A 23,447-nucleotide genomic window follows, 5' to 3' on the forward strand; every position below is an offset into this window, starting at 1 on the left:
TCACTAAAAAATTTGTTATATATATATATATATATATATATATATATATATATATAAAAGTAACTTTTTTATTTTTTATTTAATTATATTATTCATCAAAAAACATTTCTTTTTGCGTATCGTATTTTATTCGAATATAAAAAGTAAGAAATACCATTAATTAGAGTTAGATTATAAAAACATCGATCTCCAATGATGCTAGTCTTAAGTTCGATTTTTATTTTGAATCCTATAAAATGATACATTAGTATTTCAGAGGTTATATATCATAAATAATAATTTGAGAGTAAAGTGAGATTTATTATTTCAATATTTAATCTCAATTCAATTAAAATTTTATATTATTTTTTAGTTAACAGGCCTGTTACAATACAAGCCTTTTTGGCTTACAAGTCTTACAAGTTGGGTCAAGTCCAATAAAAACTATGTTCACCACTCGAGCATGATAACATGTATGTTACTCAACCGTTTCCAAAGTGCGCTCACTCACCATTATGAAAGACGCTTCTTCTTCTTCGATCAAAACCACAACCGTCGAGATTCAAACCACGTTCGAAATATCTCAACAAACTGTGAAAATCGTCGCTAACACTTGAAGAAATCAACAAAAAAACTTCAAAATCTCCATAAAAAACACCAAAAAAAAGAAGAAAGATTATTTAAGGTACTGTTTCACTAATCTTGGAGGTTTTTCACTTTTCTCTTTCTAATTTCGAACGCGAAACACTATATCTTCATACTTCTCTTCTATTAAGTAGATTCATTATGTGTTCTTGGTTTAAAGTAGATATTACTGTTCTCGTCAAACTGTTCAAGTCGGTGATGATTGTTGGTTGTTGTTTAAACTGTTTTAGGTACTCTTTTATGAATGGTTTAACGTATTTTTTCATCAGTTTTTGTGAATGTTTGCATGTTTAAAAGTGAGTTTGTATACATATAAACTTTCAACTGTATTTCAAGTAAACTCATATATGGGTGTATATGGATGGAATTCAGGTATATATCAATCAAATTCGAGTATCACTGGTGCTTCTAGCATGTTTGGTTGACTTAAATATAATTTTGAACTCATAAAGGTGTATGTCATTGGTATTTGAGTATATATCAAGCGTATTCGAGTGTAACTGGTGCTGTTGTGCTTGTGCTTGCGCTTGTAGTGTCATTGATGCATGTTTAGTTGACTTGAATATCATTTTGAACTCATATATTGTCATGTAATCCAAAAAATAATACAGGTGTATGCGATTGGTATTTGGGTGTATGTGGCTGGTATTTGGGTGTATGTGGCTGGTATTTAGATGTATATCAATTGGATTTGAGTGTAACTAGCAAACAAGAACCCAGCTGGCAAAAAATGCAATGTATGCACACACACACACATATACACACACACACACATCTTAGACCAACTCCATTTTTTAGTATAAATATAACTTATTTAAATAATTCTCGTTTGCTTTGTTTACAGCAAACCAAGAATTTGAGATGCTTCACAAGACTATTGCATGAAAAGTTCAAAAATATGAGTGAAGCAAAGAAAGACATCGTCCAGAAATTAGGATTTGAGGGTTTGATGCACATCCCTCCAATGAATGTGCCACATAAACTTTTGAAGGAGTTGGCATATTCCTTTAATTTATCAAAAAGCAAATTGGACACCCAGCATGGTGCATTGAGAATTAAACCCAAAAAATAGGAGCTGCCCTTGACTTGAATGCATCAGGTAACTGATTACAGAAAACCTTTATATTTGAATTCTTTGTAATATATTCTTTGTAATGTATTCTTATGATCTCATGTAATCAAGAAATAAATTGAGTTGTATATGGCTAGTATTTGGGTGTATTTCCAGAGATTTGGAGTGTAATTGGTGATCCTTTTTGCTATTTCTGTAGAGGACCTATTTCCCGAGAAAGTTAGTTTTAAAGAGCTATCTGAGGAGAACAAAGAAAGTTATAGAAGGTTCCAAGGGAAAACATTGAAGAATCTGACTGACTAGATGATGGATATTGGCGTTAACAATGATCAAGATCGCCTAATATTCAAAAGAATTTTCATCCTCTATATTCAAATGGCATTCTTGTTGCCGACTACCATTAACAAAGTATCTCCTGTCCACATGACTCCAATTTTTTTATTGGACAACATAACATAGTGAAACTGAGGCAGCCATGTGCTCAATTTCATCATCAAGGGCATAAGCAATTACCACTTCGAAAAGAAAAAATTCATTGATGGCTGCCTCTATGCTTTGATGATTGTCTATTTTCATGAAATAAAACACAGAGACAAGAAAGCAGATGCAATTCCTAGAACACTCTAGGTTATCCATTGGAATAGGGAGCTACTGGTTCAAAGGATCAAAGCAGAAATTGACGGTTATATGGTAACTGACCAGAATACTTTCTTTAATTTGAGTGTATTTGATTTATGTAGATGGTGTAAACTAACGTTTTAACTGTTTCAGGGCATCGTTAAGAGGGTAGAACTAAAAAAGAAATTGAAGAAAATGAAAGAGGAAGAAAAGAAAGAAAAAAGAAAAAGACAAAAAAGAAGAAGTAAAGTTCATTGGAAAGTGATTCATCAGAGAGTGACTTTGCTATTTCCTCTGAGTCTAAGCCTGAGCAAGACTCAGAAGAACCAACAGAAGCAAGAAAACAACCCACCAAGACAGCTAAAATGTAAGTAATATTTTTTGGTGTATTTTATTATTTTTAGGGTATATTTTGCTAATGATTGTTTGCTGTCCAGAATAGTATCCAGAAAGAGGAAGAAGATTGTGGAGGATTCCTTTTCGGAGAGTGAAAGTGAATCTGATGATGAGTAAGATTCTGAAATTGTCATTGCATTGGTTTCTTTTCTGTTAATATCAAAATTTTATGTATTAACAGAGTGTCTCTCATTTGTTGTCAGAAGTGAAGAATCGAAACCAATAATAAAAAAATCAAATAAAAAAGTTCAGGCTCCACCCAAAAAGTATGCATTGCTTTTGGAGGTATTTTATCGTCAATTTTATATTTGTGTGATTGATAGGCCTTTCATTTCCAGGACGCAATCCAGAAAAAGAAAGCACATTGTTGAGGATTCGTCTTCCGAAAAGGATACTGAATCCTATGATGTGTAAGATACGTTGTAAAGCTAACTTACTCTTTGTCATAAAAAATTTTATTTGTTAACTTATTCTCTTGCATGTACTGTCAGAACTGATATCAATATTGAAGAAATACAACAAATTTTTAGAGAAACCAAAAAGAAAAAAACAAAAGAAAAGGCTGCACATGAGTATGTTGAATTTGAGTGTATATTGCCGATTTTAAGTTGTTTCTATTGCTGATGATTGTTTTTGCTTTCCCAGGATGCCGAAAAAAAGGGCAGACAAACCAGAAGCTGGGCTCCCCTCGATGGAATCTCAATATGATTCGTCTAAAACATAAGATCCTTTATTTAATAGAATTTCGTAGATCCTGATGTAATTAATTAGTCTACTTTTACTCAATGATGTCTGTTTTTTACTTAGGATTTTGGAGGTGAACCTGGAAAGTGAGAATGATCCTATCGTTCAAACACAGATGGATCAAAATAGCGTAAACAAACCCATCGATAGCATGTAATTTTTGTTTCTATTGCCATCTGCTTAATTCTTATATTACCATCTTCTGCTTCTGATTTTGTATATATATATTTTTTAGAAGAAAAAGTCCTTTAATATTTTTTATGGAAGTTTTTAACTTTTTAATTTTGTCTTAGTTAGAGTTCCACTTCAAATATGTATGCCTCCGTCGTAGATGACAGCACCAAGCCCTGTGGAGAGTGAACCAACCCCTTCAAAGTCTCCGAGCAAAAAAATTAGAGAACAAATAATTAAGGGGTAAGGAATAATATTTGGTTACATGTCTTTCATATATAGGTGTATTTGGTTCTTATTTGGGTGTATCTCTGGTGAATTAAGGTGGATTTGGTTTTTTTCTTATTTAAAAACTTTTCTTTAACCGTGCAGCACTCCGCAACCCCATCAACCTGCTGATGGCACACCTGTAGTGCCATCAGCTCCTTCTAAAATGTAAGTTGTACACAATATAACTCTCTTTTGATATCATTCATAATTCTTATTCTTATAGTATTTTATATCTCACCGTGTAGTGAACCACCCCCTTAAGCCACTACTGCATTGATGATGATGGTCAGGACATTATCTTATGTACCAAAAGAATTTCTGGCACCATCATTCAGCCTTGCCTTTATAGATTTGAGTCAGGAAGAAACTCTGACTCAGGAGGGGCGGGCGGGATTTGAAAAGGAAAAGAGTTAAGAGAGCCCGATTCAAGTTGAAGATTTAAAGGAACTGGTAGATCAATTTGCAAATATAGGGGTTGCGGCAACCTTAAAATTTGTAGAGGATAGAACTTTCCCGCTCCAAAAGGTGCAACATGACGACCACTTTTTTGAAAAGTTTGAAACTCGTGCAAGGAGGAGGGAATTGTCGAGCGACCTAAAAGAAAAGTTCTTCCTCCAACACATGTAAAAGTCCTATGCAGATAGAAGCACTAAAGAGTGGGAGCCAATGTGCATCCTCAATGCCCAATAACCAATGCAAATGTCAAAATCCACTTCGCGTCTTTAAAAGCTCGTTCACATATTGAAGCTGAGGTAATATCAGAATAAGATTAGTGATTTTATTATGAGCTGTGATTGTAATATTGATGTAATTAATTTGGGTTTTTCATTTTTTTAGATTATGACTGTTATGTGTCTAATTCTGAACAAACAAAGAATTAAAAGATTTAAAGAACAAATTTACTGTCTCCCCCTAGTATTGTGGTAAGGTATCTTGAACTCAATTTTGGGTGTATTTAGGTAATGTATTGGGTGTAGTAACTATTTCTTTCGATGTTATACAAATTCTACAGAATATGGCTATTGGGAATCATGCCGGTGGCGAGTTCTTACATACAAAAACACAAAAGCTGTTTGACATCGAAGACTACAAAATGTTTGATGAGCAGATAATTTATACGCTTTTTTGGCATTGTTTTTAAGTAGTTTTTAGTATGATTTAGTTAGTTTTTAGTATATTTTTATTAGTTTTTAAATAAAAATCACATTTCTGGACATTACTATGAGTTTGTGTATTTTTCTATGATTTCAGGCATTTTCTGGCTGAAATTGAGGGACCTGAGCAAAAATCTGATTCAGAGGCTAAAAAAGGACTGCAGATGCTGTTTGATTCTGACCTCCCTGCACTCGAAATGAATTTTTTGGAGCTACAAAAACCCAATTGGCGCGCTCTTAATTGCGTTGGAAAGTAGACATCTAGGGATTTCCAGTAATATATAATAGTCCATACTTTACTTGAGTTTTGAGGACGCAAACTGGCGTTCAAACACCAACTTCCTGCCCTATTCTGGAGTTAAACGCCAGAAACAGGTTAGAAATCAGAGTTAAACGCCAGAAACAGGTTACAACCTGGCGTTTAACTCCAAAAAGAGTCTCTACACATGAAAGCTCAATGCTCAGCCCAAGCACATACCAAGTGGGCCCGGAAGTGGATTTTCTGCATCATCTACTTATTTCTGTAACCCTAGCTACTAGTTTAGTATAAAAACTACTTTTAGTAATTTATTTCACAATCTTTTGATCATTTTTGAGACTATCTTTGTATCACTTTTGATCATTGATCACGTTTAGGGGGCTGGCCATTCGGTCATGCCTGGACCTTCATCATTTATGTATTTTCAACAGTAGAGTTTCTACACACCATAGATTAAGGTGTGGAGTTCTGCTGTTCCTCATGAATTCATGCAAAGTACTATTGTTTTTCTATTCAATTCAAGCTTATTCCTATTCTAAGATATTCGCTTGCACTTTAACATGATGAATATGATGATCTGTGACACTCATCACTATTCTCAACCTATGAACGCGTGCCTGACAACCACTTCCGTTCTACCTTAGATCGAGCGTGTATCTCTTAGCCTCCATTCCGAAAGATCGGAGTCTTCGTGGTATAAGCTAGAATTGTTGGCGGCCATTCCTGAGATCCGAAAAGTCTAAACCTTGTCTGTGGTATTTCGAATAGGATCAAAGAAGGGATGACTGTGACGAGCTTCAAACTCGCGAGTGTTGGGCGTAGTGACAGACGCAAAAGGATCAATGGATCATATTCCAACATGATCGAGAACCGACAAATGATTAGCCGTGCAGTGACAGCGCATTTGGACCATTTTCACTGAGAGGACGGGAAGTAGCCATTGACAACGGTGATGCCCAACATACAGCTTGCCATGGAAAGGAGTCTGAATGATTGAATGAAGACAGTAGGAAAGCAGATATTCAGAAGGAGCAAAGCATCTCCATACGCTTATCTGAAATTCTCACCAATGAATTACATAAGTATTTCTATCTTATTTTATATTTTATTTATATTTTAATTATCAAAATCCCATAACTATTTGAATCCGCCTGACTGAGATTTACAAGGATGACCATAGCTTGCTTCAAGCCGGCAATCTCCGTGGGATCGACCCTTACTCACGTAAGGTTTATTATTTGGACGACCCAGTGCACTTGCTGGTTAGTTGTACGAAGTTATGAAGAAGAATTGAAATTATGAACGGGCGTATTGAGTTTTTGACCCCATTGCCAGAGATCACAATTTCGTGCACCAAGTTTTTGGCACCGTTGCCGGGAATTGTTCGAGTTTGGACAACTGACGGTTCATCTTGTTGCTCAGATTAGGTAATTTTATTTTAATTTTAAGCTTTTTGTTTTTATTATTTTTATTTTCGAAAAATTTTCAAAAAAATAAATTATTCTATGGCTTCAGAATTTTTAAGAATGAATCTAGAGTTTCATGATGATCTGTTGAAGTCTGGCTGGCTGTGAAGCCATGTCTAATCTTTTGGACCGAGGTTTCTACTCATCATCACAAGAGCTTTTTTATTTTCATCAATTCAGCTGTTGTATGCCTGATTTGTATGCTAAAGCTTGGCTGGCCATTGGCCATGTCTAGTGTTTTGGACCGAAGCTTTCACTGAAAGCTTGGCTGGCTAGTAAGCCATGTCTAATTCCTGGACCGGAGTTTTAGACTAACATTGCATGATTCCTGGAATTCTAATTAAAAATTTTTGAAATCCTTATTTTTCTTTTTCCAAATAATTTTTGAAAAATCCAAAAAAATTTATAAAATCATAAAACCAAAAATAATTTGATGTTTCTTGTTTGAGTCTAGTGTCAATTTTTAAGTTTGGTGTCAATCGCATTTTTTTTAATTTTTCTTAAAATTTTCGAAAACTCATACATGTGTTCTTCATAATCTTCAAGTTGTTCTTGATGATTTCCTTTGTTTGATCTTTGCATTTTCATGTTTTGTGTCTTTTCTTGTTTTTCATATGCATTTTCAATTTGTTAGTGTGTAAAGTTTAAAAATTTCTAAGTTTGGTGTCTTGCATGTGTTTCTTTTCTTAAAAATTTTCAAAAATAAGTTCTTGGTGTTCATCTTGATCTTCAAAGTGTTCTTGATGTTCATCTTGACATTCAAAGTGTTCTTGCATGCATTGTGTGTTTTGATTCATAATTTTCATGTTTTGAGTCTTTTTATTGTTTTTCTCTTTTTTCATTAAAAATTCAAAAAGAAAAAAAATATCTTTCCCTTTTTCTTCTCATAAATTTCGAAAATTTGAGTTGACTTATTCAAAAAAATTTTAAAATTTAGTTGTTTCTTATGAGTCAACTCAAATTTTCAATTTAAAAATATTATCTTTTCAAAACTTTTTCAAAAATAAAATCTTTTTCATTTTTCTTTTATGATTTTTGAAAATTTTAAAAATGATTTTCAAAATCTTTTTCTTAATTTTATTCCATATTTTCAAAATCTTTACTAACAATTAATGTGATTGATTCAAAAAAATTTTAAAGTTTGTTACTTGCCTATTAAGAAAGGTTCAATCTTTAAATTTTGAAATCATATGTTTTAGTTTTTTGTTAGTCAAGTAATCAACTTTAATTTTCAAAATCAAATCTTTTTAAATTTCTTTTTTCAAATCTTTTTCAAAATAAATCTCAATCATATCTTTTTCAAAATCAATTTCAAAATCTTTTCTAACTTCTTATCTTTTCAAAATTGATTTTCAAATATTTTTCAATTAACCACTTTCCTCTCTAATTTTCGAAAACTTCTCCCCACTTTTTCAAAATTCATTTTAATTAACTAATTGTTTTAAATCCTAATTTAATTTTATTTCTCTTTTTTTATTTTCGAATTTTAACTAATATTTGAAATAAAAACAAAAATATTTTCATTTTATTTTAATTTAATTTCGAATTCAATCTCCCTCTCTCATCTCTCTATTTATTTATTCATCTATTAACACTTCTCTCCCACCCAAAATTCGAACCCCATCTTCTTCTCTGTGTTCGAATTTTTCTCTTCTCCTTCTTCTATTCTTCTCTTCTTATACTTACATAAGGAATCTCTATACTGTGACATAGAGGATTCCATGTTTTCTTTTCTGTTCTCTTCTTTTTCATATGAGCAGGAACAAGGATAAGAATATTCTTGTTGAAGTTGATCCTGAACCTGAAAGGACTCTGAAGAGGAAGCTAAGGGAAGCTAAAGCACAACTCTCTGGAGAGAACCTGAAAGAAATTTTTAAAAAGAAGGAGACATGGCCGAACCTAATAACAATGGTGGAGATGCAAGGAAGATGCTTGGTGACTTTATTGCACCCTCTTCTAACTTCTATGGAAGAAACATCTCAATTCCTGCAATTGGAGCAAACAACTTTGAGCATAAGCCTCAATTAGTTTCTCTAATGCAGCAAAATGGCAAGTTTCATGGACTTCCAATGGAAGATCCTCGTCAGTTTTTAGCTGAATTCTTGTAAATTCGTGACACTGTCAAGACCAATGGAGTTGATCCCGAGGTCTACAGGCTTATGCTTTTCCCTTTTGCTGTAAGAGACAGAGCTAGAACATGGTTGGATTCATAACCTAAGGAAAGCCTGAACTCTTGGGATAAGCTGGTCAGTGCTTTCCTGGCCAAATTCTTTTCACCTCAAAAGATGAGCAAGCTTAAAGTGGAAGTCCAAACCTTCAGACAGAAGGAAGGAGAATCCCTCTATGAAGCTTGGGAAAGATATAAGCAACTGATCAAAAGGTGTCCTACTGACATGCTTCCAGAATGGAGCATCATAAGTATATTCTATGACGGTCTGTCTGAGTTGTCAAAAATGTCATTGGACCATTCTGCAGGAGGATCTCTTCACGTGAAAACCCCTACAGAAGCTCAGGAACTCATTGAAATGGTTGCAAATAACTAGTTCATGTACACCCCTGAGAGGAATCCTGTGAACAATGGGACACCTCAGAAGAAGGGAGTTCTTGAAATTGATACTTTGAATGCCATATTGGCTCAGAACAAAATATTGACTCAACAAGTCAATATGATTTCTCAGAGTCTAAATGGATTGCAAGCTGCATCCAACAGTACTAAAGAAGCATCTTCTGAAGAAGAAGCTTATGATCCTGAGAACCCTGCAATAACAGAGGTGAATTACATGGGAGAACCCTATGGAAACACCTATAAGGGAGGATGAACCCCTCTTGTTTACCAATGAACTGAATGCATTAATGAGGCAGACATTACCTCAGAAGAAATCGGATCCCGAAAAATTCTTCATACCTTGTACCATAGGCACCATGACCTTTGAGAAGGCTCTGTGTGACCTAGGGTCAGGGATAAACCTCATGCCCTTCTCTGTAATGGAGAAACTGGGAATATTTGAGGTACAAGCTGCAAGAATCTCACTAGAGATGGCAGACAAATCAATGAAACATGCTTATGGACTTGTAGAGGACGTGCTAGCAAAGGTTGAAGGCCTTTACATCCCTGCTGATTTCATAATCCTAGACACTGGGAAGGATGAGAATGAATCCATCATCCTTGGCAGACCCTTCCTAGCCACAGCAAAAACTGTGATTGATGTTGACAGAAGAGAGTTGGTCCTTCAGTTGAATGAGGACTACCTTGTATTCAAGACTCAAGGTTCTCCTTCTGTAACCATGGAGAGGAAGCATGAAAAGCTTCTCTCAATACAGAGTCAAACAAAACCCCCACATTCAAACTCTAAGTTTGGTGTTGGGAGGCCACAACCAAATTCTAAGTTTGGTGTTGAGAGGCCCCAACCCTGCTCTGATTATCTGTGAGGCTCCATGAGAGCTCACTGTCAAGCTATTGACATTAAAGAAGCGCTTGTTGGGAGGTAACCCAATGTTATTTAATTATATCTATTTATTTTCCATTGCTATTTTATGTTTTCTTTAGGTTGATGATCATGTGAAGTCACAAAAACAACTGAAAAATCAAAAACAGAATGAAAAACAGAATGAAAATAGCTCACCCTGGAGAAAAAGCTTACTGGCGTTTAAACGCCAGTAAGAGTAGCAGAATGGGCGTTAAACGCCCAGTCTGGCACCATTCTAGGCGTTTAACGCCAGAAACAGGCACCAGACTGGTGTTTAACACCAGAACATAGCATCCAATTGGCATTTAACGCCAAGAATGGAAGAAAAGCTGGCGTTAAACGTCAGAAACAAGCAGCAACCTGGTGTTTAACGCCAGAAATGCACTCTAAGGGCGTTTTGCACGCCTAAATAGAGCAAGGATGCTAAGTCCTTGACCCCTCAGAATCTGTGGACCCCAAAGGATCCTCACCGACCCCACCTCTTCTTCTCTCCTCTTCACACCCTTTCATAACACTCTTCCCCAAATACCTTTCACCAATCACTTCCATATCTCTTCCCCAAATACCCTTCACTACTCACATCCATCCACTCTTCCCCAAAAACCCCACCTACCTCTAAATTCAAAATCCATTTTCCTTCCAAACCCAACCCTAATACACGAAACCTAACCCTCCCACCCCTATATAAACCCCTCAACACCACTTCATTTTCACACATTACAAACACTTCTTCTCCCTCTTGGCTGAATACACACTTCTCCTCCATCTCCTCCATTTTCTTCTTCTTCTACTATTTTTCTTCCTCTTTTGCTCGAGGACGAGCAAACATTTCAAGTTTGGTGTGGTAAAAGCGTTGCTTTTTGTTTTTCCATAACCATTAATGGCACCTAAGGCCAGAAAAACCTCAAGAAAGAGGAAAGGGAAGGCAATTGCTTCCACCTCTGAGTCATGGGAGATGGAGAGATTCATCTCAAAGGTCCATCAAGCCCATTTCTATGAAGTTATGGTCAAGAAAAATGTTATCCCTGAGGTCCCTTTTAACCTCAAAAAGGACGAATATCCGGAGATCTAACAAGAGATTAGAAGAAGAGGATGGGAAGTACTCTCCAATCCTATTCAACAAGTCGGAATCTTAATGGTTCAAGAGTTCTATACAAACGCATGGATCACTAGGAACCATGATCAAAGTATGAACCCGAATCCAAAGAATTGGCTTACAATGGTTCGGGGAAAATACTTAGATTTCAGTTTGAAAAATGTAAGGTTGGCGTTCAACTTACTAATGATGGAAGAAAATGTACGCCCCTACACTAGAAGGGTCAACTTTGATCAAATGTTGGACCAAGTCCTCATGGACATATGTGAGGAAGGAGCTCAATGGAAAATTGACTCAAGAGGCAAGCCGGTTCAATTGAAAAGGCATGACCTTAAGCCTGTGGCTAGAGGATGGTTAGAGTTCATCCAACGCTCTATCATTCCTACTAACAACCGATCCGAAGTAACTATGGATCGGGCCATCATGATCCAAAGTATCATGATTGGTGAGGAAGTGGAAGTTCATGAGATTATACCTCAAGAACTCTACAAGCTGGCTGACAAGTCCTCCACTTTGGCAAGGTTAGCCTTTCCTCACCTCATTTGTCACCCCTGCAATTCAGCTGGAATTGACATAGAGGGAGACATCCTCATTGATAAGGACAAGCCCATCACTAAGAAAAGGATGGATCAAACAAGAGAGCCCACTCATGGACCTCAACAAGAGCATGAGAAAATTCCTCATCATGAAATCCCTGAGATGCCTCAAGGGATGCACTTTCCTCCACAAAACTATTGGGAGCAAATCAATACTCCATAGGAGAATTAAGTTCCAACATAGGAAAACTAAGGATGGAGCACCAAGAGCACTCCATCATTCTCCATGAGATTAGAGAAGATCAAAGAGCTATGAGGGAGGAGCAACAAAGGCAAGGAAGAGACATAGAGGAGCTCAAGAACACCATTGGTTCTTCAAGAGGAAGAAGACGCCACCCTCATTAAGGTGGACCCGTTCCTTAATCTCCTTGTCTAGTTAATTTTTTTCTGTTTTCGTTCTCTATGCTTTATTTTTATTTATGTTTGTATCTTATTACATGATCATTAGTGTCTATGTCTTAAAGCTATGAATGTCCTATGAATCCATCACCTTTCTTAAATGAAAAATGTTCTAAAAACAAAAGAACGAGAAGTACATGATTTCGAATTCATCCTTGAGCTTAGTTTAATTATTTGATGTGTTGGCAACACTTTTTGTTTTCTGAATGAATGCTTGAACAGTGCATATTTTTTGAATTCGTTGTTTATGAATGTTAAAACTATTGGCTCTTGAAAGAATAATAAAAAAGGAGAACTGTTATTGTTGATCTGAAAAATCATAAAATTGATTCTTGAAGCAAGAAAAAGCAGTGAATACAAGGATTGCGAAATAAAAAGAAAAAAAGAGAGAAAGAAAAATGGCGAAAATAAAAGAAAAAAAAAGAAAGAAAAAGAGAAAGCAAACAGAAAAAGCCAAAAGCTCTTTAAACCAAAAGGCAAGAAAAAAAAGCCAATAACCCTTTAAACTAAAAGGCAAGGGTAAAAAGGATCCAAGGCTTTGAGCATCAGTGGATAGGAGGGCCCAAAGGAATAAAATCCTGGCCTAAGCGGCTAAACCAAGCTGTCCCTAACCATGTGCTTGTGGCGTGAAGGTGTCAAGTGAAAAGCTTGAGACTGAGCGAATATTTCTGGACTTTACTATAAGTTTGTATATTTTTCTGTGATTTCAGGTATTTTCTAGCTGAAATTAAGGGACCTGAGCAAAAATCTGATTCAGAGGCTGAAAAAGGACTGCAGATGCTGTTGGATTCTGATCTCCTTGCACTCGAAATAGATTTTCTGGAGCTACAAAAATCCAATTGGTGCGCTCTCAATTGCGTTGGAAAGTAGACATCTAGGGCTTTCCAGAAATATATAATAGTCCATACTTTGCCCGAGTTTTGATGACGCAAACTGGCGTTCAAACGCCAACTTCCTGTCCTATTCTAGAGTTAAACGCCAGAAACAGGTTAGAAATGAGAGTTAAATGCCAGAAACAGGTTACAACCTGGCGTTTAACTCCAAAAAGAGTCTCTACACATGAAAGCTCAACGCTCAGCCCAAGCACACACCAAGTGGGCCCGGAAGTGGATTTTCTACATCATCTACTTATTTTTGTAACCCTAGCTACTAGTTTAGTATAAAAACTACTTTTAGTGATTTATTTCACAATCTTTTGATTATTTTTGAGACTATCTTTGTATCACTTTTGATCATTGATCACGTTTAGGGGGCTGGCCATTCGGCCATGCCTGGACCTTCATCATTTATGTATTTTCAACAGTAGAGTTTCTACACACCATAGATTAAGGTGTGGAGCTCTCCTGTTCCTCATGAATTAATGCAAAGTACTATTATTTTTCTATTCAATTCAATCTTATTCCTATTCTAAGATATTCACTTGCACTTCAACATGATGAATATGATGATCCGTGACACTCATCACTATTCTCATCCTATGAACGCGTGCCTGACAACCACTTCCGTTCTACCTTAGATCGAGCGTGTATCTCTTAGCCTCCATTCCGAAAGATCGGAGTCTTCGTGGTATAAGCTAGAATTATTGGCGGCCATTCTTGAGATCCGGAAAGTCTAAACCTTGTCTGTGGTATTCCGAGTAGGATCTGGGAAGGGATGACTGTGACGAGCTTCAAACTCGCGAGTGTTGGGCGTAGTGACAGACACAAAAGGATCAATGGATCCTATTCCAACATGATCAAGAACCGACAGATAATTAGCTGTGTGGTGACAGTGCATTTGGACCATTTTCACTGAGAGGACGAAAAGCAGCCATTAACAATGGTGATGCCCAACATACAGCTTGCCATGGAAAGGAGTATGGATGATTGAATGAAGACAGTAGGAAAGCAGAGATTCAGAAGGAGCAAAGCATCTCCATACATTTATCTGAAATTCTCACCAATGAATTACATAAGTATTTCTATCTTATTTTATATTTTATTTATATTTTAATTATCAAAATCCCATAACCATTTGAATCCGCCTGACTGAGATTTACAAGGATGACCATAGCTTGTTTCAAGCCGACAATCTCCGTGGGATCGACCCTTACTCACGTAAGGTTTATTACTTGGACGACCCAGTGTACTTGCTGGTTAGTTGTACAAAGTTGTGAAGAAGAATTGAGATTATGAACGGGCGTATTGAGTTTTTGACGCCATTGCCAGAGATCACAATTTCGTGTACCAATGTTCATCCCTTTTTTGGACCTGAAAAAATTGGGATCCCATCTATTCGTAAGTTTTCGTTTAAAAAATTTCTTTTCACAATTCTTTTGTTAAGTTAAAACACTGTGCAATCTGGCCAAACTTCAGATATTTGTACCTGTTTGCTACGTGGATCATTGGTGGATATGGATTGCTGATGTTAGAAAGAAAAAATTTTGTATTCTTGACCCCTATAACAAGAAGTGTCCCGCCCCATCCAGAATGAAGTTTAATACATTTGTTGTAAGTTAATTCCATTTTCTCTAAAAAATCCTCGGTATAAGTTTGTTGTTATCATTATAATATTTGGGTATGGTGCTGTTCAAAATAAGGTGTACTATGGGATCCTTTGGGTGTATTCATGTTTTAAATGTAATCTTTCATATATTTTTCTTTGTGTTTGGTTTTTAGCGGTATGTAATTTCTAGAATGAGGGCATATGCAGAGAGCAACCTCTTAAGAAAGATGATGATCAAATTAAACCACCGTATATCAACATTTTTGGCTAGAAAATGAGGTATAAATCTTTCTCTCTGAAAATTTTGGGTTTTCTCTTGTTGTCCTATTTTATTGTGCTAATTTATTGTTTTCAGTATTGATTGTACCATTTATGTAATGAAATGGCTCGAGATAATTGAGCCAGAAAACATTAAAAATGGGAGATATCACTGGGACAATATGACACAGGTAATTGTGTTTAGAAGTATATGACTCTATATTACTTTACTAAATTAACAGAGTTCAACAAAAAAAATTTCTTTAAACTGTAGGCAGAGGTGGACCACTTCAGAGTTGAATACGCTTCGCGAATTCTCTTTGATGAGATGAATCATGATAGAGATACAACCGTTCGACAAAGTGAAGCAATAAGATTGTCAAAGCATTCTGCAGCATTATTGAGTTTGTATTGTCAAATAGATTCAGATGATATTGACAGTGATTAGTTTGAATGTTGTGTAGTTTGTGAATAATTTGAACATTTTTTGTATAGTTTGTGAATATTTAATCCAATCTTATTATAAATTTTGTTTGCATAAATAAACTTCTACCAAGCTGTCTCTGCTATATTCAAAAGCTGTCAATTACAGGTTGAAAAAAATCAAGAAAAACAAGACCAAACATACTAATACGTCGAATTACTATTATTATACACCCAAAAATAACCGGAATACACCCAAATTGTGTGCTTACTTATTTCCATGGAACATCTAACCAGGAGTTATGAAAATTCAGAAATTTGAATTGTTACCCTCCTTAGAAATTGAATTGTATATGTATTATAAATTTAAAACAAATCTCTTCAAGACACTAATTTCTAACACAAACAACAACATTTTTAAAAAAAGAATGTCAAAAACAAGAGCATGCATAATACACCAAAAAATATTCATCGATATACCCAAATAGTATCACTCTACACCCCAAAACCTATCCTGTGCTATGGATCTCTGAACTGATAATTCATAACATGTCCATGATATTGGCTAGAATTTGATTGCACCACTGATCCACCATAAAAAAAGGTTCAATTGTGAAAAAATAAACTCACATATTAGAAAAACTATTAACAATAATAAACACAATTATCCCACCCTGTTTAAAGAACATCACTTTTACCTCGCTTAGAGCTTTCGTTTTCTTTTTCTTTGAAGCATTTGCAATCTATTTTTCCAATTTTGAACCTAGTCTATTTTTGGGATGCCCTCTTGTTCTCACCCATGGAGGGCTTTAAACCTTGTAATGACTTCCAAGTTAGCATTTCGTGAGATAACGAATATTTTCCATTGCTTTTGGCTCTGTGTTGTTGCATCTCAACCATGGCATTATCGTAAGCATGGTGCAGAATTGCGGTGAACTCCTCAGATTCTGATATAAATTTGCATATATTCTACAAACAAAATACCAATTTGTCAAATATCTTGCTTCTTGGCTCCAATAGAGGCTCGTCGTAGATGCTCTTGATGTGTGTGTGTCTCCTCTTTAGGTTCTTGCTCCATCGTTCTAATATGTATCTCGGTGACACTTTGTTTACTCATTCAAAGCTTAATACAGTTAGAGCGTAACGGCACAATATCCCTCTTAACTCGAATAATAAGCACTAGCATTTAACTTTGGCTACTACGGTGTCGAATGTAACTGCAAACTTGTTGAATGTTGAGTTGGAAACTTGTTCTACAACTTCGTATACCGTATAGCCTAGGGCGGAGTTCTTTGATCTTGTGATGCAATTCACCTTTCCTCTAAATTGTGATTGGACTTCCCTGAACTTATCGTGAGTATACACGTGTTGAAATTGAGCTTCTATTGAGAATTTTGTTGCACACGATATTATGGTGTGAAAATCTACGGCATCCGATTCTCTCTCTCTTTGCTCCCTGCTTCTTAGGCAATTGTCGTATTGTTTGACGAATTGGATAAGTGAGTTGTTCCGCGTAATAAACTTGTTAAAAAAAAGTATGCATGCTTTCACTCTTTTGTGTGCTTCTCATCTCATCTCAGAAGTGGTGATCGACATAAACTGGAATCCACATATGACGGTCTTCAAAAAGCTCTACAAAAAATACCTAAATCAGAACTAGGATACACTCAAAAACTTGCAATGTACACCTCTGCTACAGATTTTAAAAAATAGCATTACTTAAAAGCCACTTGTTGTCCCCAAGATCGTACTTCATCAGAAAATTATTCTAATTCCTATCGAATGATTCTTTCGTATGAGAGTTCTAAACAACATGGCTCATCTCTTGTTCGATTTCTTGGTGTCCCTTGTAACCGTTTAATTTGCTTGGAATCTTCTTCATGATGTGCCAAATACACCAACGGTGAATTGTTGTGGGCATACAAGCCTCGATAGCCCTTTGCATCAATGCGCATTGATCGATGAGAATGCCTTTCGGAGCATTTCCTCCCATGCAACGAAGCAAACATTCGAAGAGCCATTTGAATGATTGAGTATTTTTATTTTTCATCAAAGCGCATCCCAGAAGTGTTGATTGACCGTGGTGATTCACTCCGACAAAAGAACCAGAAATCAGATTATACCTGATTACAACGACATAGAAATAAAATTGTTACATACACCCAAATAATCTCTCTCTACACCCAAAAACATGCAATGTACACCTCTACTACAGATTTAAAAACCTAGACAGCATAAACTAGAACAGAATATTACTTGTTTGTATTGTAGGTGGTATTGAATGAAATAACATCTCTGAAATACTTGCAGGTGGCCCTGCTCCTTGCGTCCTCCCAAAAAGCAATCATAATCGACTGATCATGCTCGAGTTTGAGCTCGAAAAAGAAATTCTGATTTTTCTCTTTCATTCTTAATAACTATTTCCCGAATTCTTTTGCATCCTCTAGTTCCGAAACATTCTGCACTTCTCTTGTGATATAATTTCTCATATCTTTTTCGATAAAATTTAACTTGCGGTGACCCTCGGCTACTGCGACAAATGATTGGTATGTTTTGCTTGGTCTGATTTCGGCTTCCTCGTTATTCTCTATCGTACGACGCACGGACATGCTTAGTTTCTTGTGTTGTTTGAGCATCTTTGCTTGATTTGGACAGCAGGGATGTGAATGATGCAACACGACATTCGAAATGATCCAAACACCAATGTCCTCATGTGTATAAAATTCTTGCAGGACAATTTAAACCAGCTGAGGAATTTGTCTTCTCGGTCGGAGATATTTTCGATTTCCATTTTTCCTCTCTGCTACATGTAATCAATTGGTTCTTAATTTCATTACCATTTTTATTGTGCTTCGAACTCTTGTAGAAAAACCTGCAGCTTTCAAATAATCCTTGTAGAATTTTGTAGCATCTTCAAGCATCTTAAAAGTTATCCCAACCTTGGGAACAAACTTCTCATCAACATCGCAGAGAGACTACAAAATACACCCAAAAAAGTCCACAATACGCCATTTTAAAGCTAGCATAAACTATAGAATGCAACTACAACTATAAAATCATAATAAAAAACAACAAAAATCAAATTCATGACTCATCATCAAACTAAAACAATTCAACTAAAATAATAAGACAATTTATCCTCGGTCAATTGAAAAAGTCAGAACATGTAAATTCTCCCAAACTTTTCTACTTTACACTTAAATATTTTTTATTTATACCACAGATTCATCAGAACCACTACATTACATACAATTCAAACAATCAACAATGAAAAACAAATTTCACAGGCAACGTTCACAATATTATTCACCTCCAGAAATCATAAATTACTAACAAAAACATTAACTGGGATTGAACCACACCTTAGAGACTTCATTGGATTCAAATTCAAAATCCACTTCGCTCTGGTTGAGTTGACAATCTGAACTTGAATCATTCATTATCTGCAAAACAATTTCAGAGCTAGATTTCAAAACTATTTTAGAGCTTGATTTCAAAAATAATGGAAATCGAGAAGAACGTAGAAAGAGAATGCAGAGAGAAACACACAAAAACGCCGAAAGAGAACGCAGAGTGTTACACCCTAATATTCAAATCCTTATGATCGAGTCATAAGTTAATGATAATAAGGTGGTACGACTCTCCAGGTGGATTTTTAATACATAATTATAAGTATAATTGAAAGGAGTATTAATCAAGAAGCCTGAAAAGAGTGAAAATAAAATCGCGAAGTTGTAACACTACGTATCGAAGCATAAGAAAATTCAACGCGTTCCACTAACGGATGAAATAACTAAAGCATATAAGGAAGAAATAGAATAGAAAAGAATAGACATAAATATAAGTATACTAGCCGCTAGTCATGACCCGCGAAGTTTAGGTCGACTAGGATTACAGAGTTAAAACAATTAACAACAGAAAATCCTATCTCTCCCAAAATACATCAAAGCCTCTATAGGCAAGTTTTAAAAGAATACATACATACATACATCATAGTTGGTTTTACAAAATAAGGGGAGAGATCTAAAAGCACAAAACAGAATCAGATAAACTCGCCGTCATTCAGACGAATCCAGTTCACTATCGAGCACCAAGACCTGTATCTGAAAAACAGAAAATATATACGGAATGAGAACCCCCAATCCATGGGTTCCTAGTACGGTAAAAGTGCCAAATAAATACAATGTAGTATAATATAAATTCACTAAGCATCTTAAACTTCTTAACTCATCATATCCAACCTAAGTTCTCACTAATCCATAACTTGGCCACTATCATAGGGGATTCTATTCTAACCCAATTCGCTTCATACTTTCACTAGTTTCCAACCGAATAAAACAAGAGCCAAATCCTCAACGATTTCTCTTCCTCCATAATCCTCCAAAACACCAATAGAGTCACACAGACAAACAGCACAGACAAGTCAAACACATTCAGAAAGCATAGAAAACAAGTAAGCAATTAGCAATTAACATGAATAAACAATTAAGCAAGCCAAGACAATGCACACTCAAATAAAGGATACAAATGCACATGATGCATGCCTTTCCTGTTGGCCGTGAGCTCACGCGTCGGTTAACTGCCAAAACCCGACACACCGGTAGCTAACCCAGATACCGTCTCTCGACTGCACATCTTCAGGAGGCATAAAATCGGGAGATTAGTGCCCTACCACCTTCTCCTGGAGGCATACACTAGGGGAAAATAAATCGGGGAATTAGTACCCTACCACCTTCCCCTAGCGAGGCCGTACCATACCGGTCGGGGGATTAGTGCCCTACCACCTTGTAGACAGAGAGAGAAAGAATGTGAGGAAATACGTTGGGCGATTAGTACCCTACCACCTTCCTCACATCCCACAAAACACAATCACAATAAATGTGGGGGAATGAATAGAGGGATTAGTGCCCTACTATCTTCCCCACATCTAACACATCACAAACACAGAGAATACAGGGGAAAAAGATCGAGGGATTAGCACCCTACCGCCTTCCCTACATCCCACAAAACATAATCACCAGGAATGCGGGAGAATGAATCGAGGAATTAGCGCCCTATTGCCTTCCCACATCTAACACATCCATATCATCAACATGTTCATTCATTCTCAATTTCGTCATTTTTACCTCTTTACATTTATTCATAATCATTGTATTTTCATACATAATTCATCATTTCAAAACTTACTTCACTCCCAAGTTACCACCATTTTCTAACTCTATCTTGTTACTAGGCTTATAAATAAGATCTAGGGTTAATAGAATGAAAATAGAAGTTTGGAGGTTCAAAATTGGGTTTGAAACACAAAATGTTCATTTGCTAAAAAACAGGACTATGCATACGCATGTCATGTGTATATGCGTATGCATACGTGTAATTTTGTTTATTATGCGTACGCATTGCCTCATCCGCATATGCATACATGCCAGTTAGAGACCACCCTTCGCGTTTGGAGGGCTTCGCATACGCATACAGTGCAGATCAGTAAAAATGACTAAGTCTGCAGAATTTCAGCTTTACATACCGAACTTCTGACGCGTATAACTTTCTCATTTTAAAATATTTTTCATCCGTTCTTCAAATAGCGTAAACTTCATGGACCAATTTTTATATGAAATAAATTTGAAATAATTTGGGGGTTTGGAAGCCAAGTTATGGCTCGTTAAAGTTCGGCCAAAAATAAATTTTACACAAAAACCTCAAACTTCAAGTTTCATTAAAAACCAAACTCAATCCCAACCTTCTATACATATATTCAGCAACACAACACACCATATCACATTAATACAATATCGTACCCTTCAATCACCCACCATACCTCACTTTCACAAAACTCCCATACATAAGCTTCACAATTATGCCAACAACCACCAACATACTATCGTATATACATATCCATTATGATCAATTTGTCAACCATCATTAAATCATCATTTAACATTCAATTTCTATCCCCAACATTAAACAACAACCCATACTCAACTTGGTTCATAATTATCATTAAGGCACTAAGTAATTTACACGCTCATACCTTCATTCCTATCATATGGTCATCTAGCCTAAGTTTTCACAAGACATTATATATTAAATACGAGAAACCTAAACCATACAATATTACGCATCACAACCTCAACCACAATCTCAAGATTACTAACCAACATACATATTAACTGAATTTCAATAACCAACCACATCAATAATTCAATTCATCATCTCATTAAATCACCAATCATCAACCATCACTTACCGTTCTTACCTTTTTCTGGCCTCCGGGCAAAATTCACAGCCTCCGGCCCAATATTTCATCAATTCAACATAACTTATAAACACACAATAATTATCCAACACCAATATAAATTTCATAAATACAGTATCAATTTTCTTCATGCATCCTCTACTCACATCAATCCATTCAAACATATCATTCAAGCTTAATCCTAGGGGCATCTAACCTAGAAATTCACATCATATTACACAGTACTTAAATGAAACTTAAACCATACCTTAGTCGATTCCTCGTAAAATCCAAAGACACCCCAATGACAACATTCCTCAATAGTCCGCAGCCCCAAAGCCTCTTCGAACCAAATTTCCACCACCAAGGTCCAACCACTAAGCTCCCAACATCATTAATGTTCTTCAAATCAACAATATTCAATCTAATCCCACGACATATCACTATAATCAACATTTAAGCTTGCTAACCCATAAATCAACAAGGATTTGAGGTTCTTACCTTATTTATGCATCAATTGCGCAAGACTCACTAATTTTCTCCAGTTAATTTGACCCTAAAACATCAAAACAACTAAAAAATTATTTGAGCGAGATTGAATTTGGTACCAAGAGTTTGAACCCTTGTTTACTCCTCCCCTTAAAGTTTTCAGCATGTTTCATAATAAAAGGGAGGGGGGAGAGAGAGAGAGAGAGAGAGAGCTGAAGCTCTTTTATTTTATTAACTTGGGTTGGGCCTTGGGTCTGTTTTGGGTCCGGTTCGACTGGCCCATTCGGCTCAATCTTGGGCCAAATTATTTAAAATTAGTGTCAAAATTCTTATTTTAATTAGTTCTATCTCATTAAATCATAAAATTTTATTTTTCTAATTTCTTTAAATAATTAATTTATTCATTAATTATTTACTAGTTTTGCGGGTTTTACATAGAGAGAAACGGACGAAAGAGAATGCAGAGAGAAGGCACGAAAAATGCAGAGAAAATTCAAAAAAGGAAACGAAATTCTTTCGAAGAAAGAAGTTATATATTCGTGTGTTGATTGAAAAATCGGTTAAATTAGAAGGCGCGTGAAATAGACGTGATAGAAGAGGCGCGTATGAGATGAAATGAAGTATATAGACTTATATGACTTATATAGGTAAAACGCTTGTACGTGGAGAATAATTATTTATTTAATTTCTTAAAAATATCCAAAATGATACTCCAAAAATATTTTATTAAAATTGCTCTAAATATTGTTGTTCTAGAATAATTATTGTATATTTTGTTGACGTCTGTTTTTAGTTAACAAAAAGTCTATAGTGATCAATTAGGATTACATTATACTAATTTCTGTTTATTAATTTTTTTCTTCAACCTACCATCATCACTAACCTTATACTACATGGTACAAGCCAAATTAGGCTAGCCTTTCCTTTTTTTTTCCTCCTCATCTATTTATACATAATTTGGTTTTGAGCTTTTGTTCATCTTTAGCATAAAGAAACAGCAATAAGCATACAAATTCTCAAAAATCTTTAATTTGAATTATAAAATTAAGAATAGATATTTAAATTGAATATTTTGATCCTCAATAAATTATTATTATTTTAAAAATCTTGAACATTATTTTTGTTAGACAAATTAATTTTTCTATCGTTTTCAAAAAAAAAAATTAATGTGTACAGACAAATAAATCTTTAACAAATTTTATTACATATCAATTAGATATCAAAAA

The 23,447-nt window shown here is 35.5% G+C and overlaps 1 long non-coding RNA gene across 1 annotated transcript in view; it reads left to right on the forward strand.

Moving 5' to 3' along the window:
• LOC107629549 overlaps positions 1–9,899 on the forward strand; it is a 25,159-nt gene extending 15,260 nt beyond the window's left edge. The window contains exons 2-3 of the long non-coding RNA XR_001617976.2: positions 756–767; positions 9,875–9,899. This is a non-coding gene — a long non-coding RNA (uncharacterized LOC107629549). The remainder of the gene's footprint in view (positions 1–755; positions 768–9,874) is intronic.

Source organism: Arachis ipaensis, chromosome B01 (assembly GCF_000816755.2).
Source record: "Arachis ipaensis cultivar K30076 chromosome B01, Araip1.1, whole genome shotgun sequence".
In the NCBI taxonomy this organism is placed as follows: domain Eukaryota; kingdom Viridiplantae; phylum Streptophyta; class Magnoliopsida; order Fabales; family Fabaceae; genus Arachis; species Arachis ipaensis.